A 5,324-nucleotide genomic window follows, 5' to 3' on the forward strand; every position below is an offset into this window, starting at 1 on the left:
TAACGTTTTCAAACTTTGTAACCCTATAAAAACCTGACAAGGGCGAGTCGAGCTCGCCCAGCAAGAGTTCCGTACAAAAATTGGAGGTCTCGAGCTTTTCCTGAAATTCAAGCTTAGCTTATCCAAAGTCCTTTCATCTGATACCTAACTTGAACTAGTGGCTTTAATATCAAATTTTGCCCCTCTTTTATATTGTAGGTTTTAACCACAAACGTATAGTTTTCTAATTGTGTTTTAGTATAACGTATACATTTCGTATTAGGTACAATAAAAATCATATAATAACAAATATTTATAAAAAATATTGGTGAATAAATTATAAAATTATATAATAATTATTTGTAATAAAATAAAAAATCGTAATTTAAATATTTATTTTAATCACCATTACACCTTAATATATAGATACATTGACATATTCTAACTTGCATAAGTTACATTTTGAATATATGTGCTATATAATACATATACAGGATGGAATTGTCAGCACCACTTTAAATGAAACCACAGTTTTAACTACTCTATAAAGGACTAATATAATTCCGAAAAAAAATTATTCCCATAAATGAAAAAGTTATTTTTTCAAACAAAATAAATAATAAAAATATCGTTTTAAAATAAAACGCCATTTGTAAAGTATAACATAAACACGCACACACTTACCTGTCAAAGTGGCAACGTCGCTTGCGTATGAGTGCGTCACACGAAATACAGGTATGGATAAAAATCGTGAAATGAAAAAAAAAAATCCTACGTCCAAACTGTTGAGGTACCGTTCTTTAGTTCTGGGTTTGAAATATTTTACCCTATATGCAGTTTCAGTAAAAGGAGCGCTGCCTCTTCCACCCTGTATAAAGGTATATGAAACCCGGTAATATGTTTATATAATCTGTACACCATAAAATAACAAAGCCATTTCATATTTAAAAACTAAAAAACCCACAACCCATTCTTTAACCAAATAAATCTACTCAAGAGTTCTACAGAATTTTATTGGGTTCAGACTTTTAGCTGTTCTATTTTTTTTGTAAGTTTCGCTTATGAAATTAACCCATGCAATGGTACAATTTCTCAGTATCTAATGGTACCTTTTAGCACAGAATGTGACTATAAAACCGACTGTTTGTGGGTTCGATCCCCACCCGAGGTGATGAAATATTGATTTAAATGAATATATCCATTTCTTCGCTCTGATGTCGAGGCAAAAAAATGAGTTCTGCCACTCAACATCTCATTCGGCGGAAAGTAGGGAATAACACAGTGTCGTAACACTAGGTTAGCTCTGCCTTCACTGCTGTGTGCGTGATACAGCGTGAAGCTGATTTTATAACGTACTGTCAGGAATTAGAAGATGAACAAAATATTTTATCATAAGTAATATACTGTAACAATTTTTACTAGTTATTTCTCGGCAAATATCGTGATAAGACGATAGTTCATTCTCATTCTGACTGAACCTTCTTCATTGTAGTATACATAGTCTATGAGTTTCAAATCCTTTACAGTTTTCAAGTAGTCTTCTAGGAAGTCTTCTATCAGTTCCTGCGGTATTTTAAACGGATCGATGGATGCTACGTGACCTGATAACCAAAAATAAATTATTGTGCAAATATAGATAAAAATTATGTTTTTAAGAAATCTCTATTATATTTTCAACTGATGATTGCGATGGAATTATGTTCTAGGAAATGTATAATAGGTATATTTATTTATCATTGCCGTTAAGATACTCTCTTCCCAATTTTTAGCACAATTTACGATAAATATTGCGTGTTAAGAGGCGATACTCAATGCGGCGCTTTATCTTGTTCCCAGAGTAACGAAAAGAAAATAATTCATTCAATTAAGCCCACAACCTACATATTTTCTGAATTTGTTTACTTTTTTGGTTATTTTTTTGTTAAACATAGAACTTATCTTCCCAAAAACTAACGAAAAATGCATAATACAAAGACTTTCTGTCGATCTCTTAAGAAAATGATAACATACATTTTTTTATTTATTTTATTCAATTACTTACTTTTAAAAGCCTCCACGCCGATGAATGTATACGTTTTTTTAATACAACGTACATCAATATTGCTAAATCCGATAAGTGTCATCATTTTCTTAATCACTTCTTCAGGGTCCTTTAAAATAAAATTTAAAAAAATCAGGTCCAAAAGTTAGGAAATTATATTTAGGAAATAATCATTTTTCAATCACCTGACAATCATGGTATGGTGACACGTAGTGTTCAACGTCTCTCAGCCAATTATTCCATTTTTTTTGGCGAGCTAAAGTTCTGTATATAATAAACAATGGTATATATCCTATAAATGTAAGTAGACAAGTACCACCCCTCGTCAATAGTTTGTATATATTTGTGAATGCCTTCCTGAAATGTAGAGTATATCATACAGAATAGAGAAATAATACACATCGACCTATCGAATCTACACGTAATCTTATGCCTACGAAAGTTTTACATCATCATCATAGCTTTCTTTTAAATCCACTGCTCGACAACGCTTTCCCTGTATTTGTAGTTAAATCCTAAAAATTAATAGTCTTAAAAGAGGTAAAATATGATATTTAAGCTGTTTGTTCAAGTGAAGTGTCAGATGAAAGGTCTGTAGCTAAGCCAAACTTGTATTTCAGACAAACTTCGAGAGCCCCTAATTTTTGTAAGTACCCTTGGTGAGCGAGCCCGACTCGCGCTTATCTGGTTTTTTTAGAGTTCCGTTGCAAAATGGCAAGGAACAGAAATCCCTTATAACTCCGTCATGTCGTCTATCTATCCGTAGTCCGTATATAGTTGTCATTTTACTCGGTGACTATAGGTTCACTATAGTGGAAATTTGGAGGGTAGTTGTATTTTATAAACCTCTACAAAATAATGTGGTATGATTTGAAAAAGAAAATTATTACGGTTAATACTCCTTACATGTAACTGAGGGATGGAAAATGGTTTGTGGACTGTCATTATAGGTATGTTTATCTAAATGGTATGTATATCTTTCTAAAAAAGTTTATTGATTATGAAAATATTTTGTGCTTTTATGGGGAAAAATAGGGTTATAGAATGCAATGAAGACTTCAAGCTAAAATTTGTTTGAATAAAATTGATTTCGTGGTTTTCGTAGGAGATATGGGTTAATTTCGATAAAAAAGCTTTCGGTCGAATTGAGAACCTGTTCTTTTAAAGTCGATTAAAAATTGTTCTCGTATATCAAGAATAATATAATGGTGGTGGTGGTAGTAATATACATGTATATGTATGTATATTTTTTATTTGATGCTTGCTACGGAACCCTTCATGGACTGGTTTTTATTATTTTTGATTTAAAGATATCTATTGTGTATTAAAATATAAAACTTATTTAATTACTCACTCTTGCTGTGTTATCCAATGTAGAGTGTAATTAGAAAAAACGAGGTCAAACTTTCCTTGCAACTCGTCAGGTAAGTCACCCTCTATGTCGAGGGTGATGAAGTTGATGAGGTTCGTCGCGTAGTGTTTGTTTGCGAATTGTACCATTCTGTCACTTTTATCACTTCCCATGACTCTAGTACAATTACTGGGTAAAAATTTTAATAGCACATTTGTTGTAACACTTCCATCTCCGCTACCAATATCTAGAACTGTGTTCCCGTTGTTTTTCCATTTAATTTTCTGCGCATATTCTTCTAAACACTGCAGAGCATCTCTTTTTTGTAAAGCATTACTTTTATGATACAATTCAGCATTGTACATGTTGAGATATTTTTTAGATTTACATATATATATTTAAAGATGGCGGTGGAAAAGGTGCGAGTGCTCTAGGTCCTTGCGTTCTACGCGGTTTCGGCGGTCATTCTCGTCTGTATTTATACGTGTCGGCACATGGCATCTCATCTCTCATCGAGGAAAGCAAGGTTCAGATCCAGACAAGGCTCTTGAAATCTAAAATTTAGTACAAGCAATGATAACGTGAGAAAACATTTTAAGCCATATTAAGGATTCATATATTCTCATGTGTTTTATCTTGTTTTCAGCTTAACGCAAAACGATTTATATTATCAATAAAGTGAGAAGAATATAAAATTGATGTTTTTTATTAAACATAATATTCAAATACATAATAATATATTCGTATGAATAGACCTGATATAGTACTAGTAGACCGAGTGGCGCGCCGCGCAGTGATTGTTGACGTTACTATCCCACATGATGAAAATCTCGTGAAGGCCGAAAAAGAAAAACAATCTAAATATTTGGACCTAGCCCATGAGATTACCGCCATGTGGGATGTCAATGCGACTATCATTGTGCCGATAGTGGTTTCGGTTAACGGTTTAATAGCGGAAAGCCTCGACCAACACCTTAAGAGGCTATCGCTTAGCTGTTGGATCAAGAACCGGATACAGAAGGCAGTGTTACTTGAGACGGCACGTATTGTGCGGAGGTTCCTCTCTCTGGAGCCCTAGCCACCGATGGCTTGGACCCTTGTCCCGCCCTCGGAAGAGTGGTTTTTTTTATATTTTTAAATGTATCTTTTTTTTTTATAATAATTTATATTTAAAAATGTAAAATTGATTCGCTAATTTAATAAAAGTATATGCTGTATTCGTATGAAAACAGTAATCCGATCTGTATGTAATTGTATAAAAAATGTGGTTAAATTATATTTAATAATGTACAGAGAGAAAAAAAATTAGACATCAAGACAGTTAATATGGTATATTATAATATATAATTAAGTAACGATTACTTGTCACTCAGATTAATTTAATCTAACTTCCATACATAAATGAAACAGTATTATTCATATTATAATCCGAAAGTAGAGCTACTAATCACTATTTGATCTATTTTTAGATGTATGTATATTTAATAGAGATGCATGTGATTGTTTTCCGAACCGTCATAATATTTAAAACGAATAATTTAACAATAATAAGTTTATGTTTTTTAAAAAATTATTAATTTAAAATTTAATTTTAACATTCTTCTTTTAAATAATTGTTAAATAAATTAGAAATATAGATGATTTATTCAATTTAATTAATAATCGCGAGACATATAAATCTGGGTCGAGGCACTATTCCGCTAAGGAACCGAAGGTGACGGTCAATATTATAATATTATTATTAATATACGGCCAATATTATAATACTGGCGGCCCCCCCGCGGTTTCGCCCGCTTGAACTACATGATTATTCATTTAACAAACAGAATTGACAGTCAAATGTGCTGTCAATGAATAATTTAATTTACTCGTTCAGAAACAGCCTTAAATGTTAAAATAATTGATTTGGATAAGAATTTATAATATTCTTTGTAAAATAACTGTAATTATTGC

At 32.0% G+C, this 5,324-nt stretch overlaps 1 pseudogene; it reads right to left on the minus strand.

Moving 5' to 3' along the window:
* Nucleotides 1-3,370: 3,370 nt before the first annotated feature.
* LOC146528709 (juvenile hormone acid O-methyltransferase pseudogene) lies at nt 3,371-3,736 on the minus strand (annotated as a pseudogene).
* Between the last annotated feature and the right edge of the window lie 1,588 nt (nt 3,737-5,324).

The sequence above is a fragment of the Heliconius melpomene genome, chromosome 19 (assembly GCF_056956725.1).
Source record: "Heliconius melpomene rosina isolate 202511_hmr_F chromosome 19, ASM5695672v1, whole genome shotgun sequence".
Classification (NCBI taxonomy): domain Eukaryota; kingdom Metazoa; phylum Arthropoda; class Insecta; order Lepidoptera; family Nymphalidae; genus Heliconius; species Heliconius melpomene.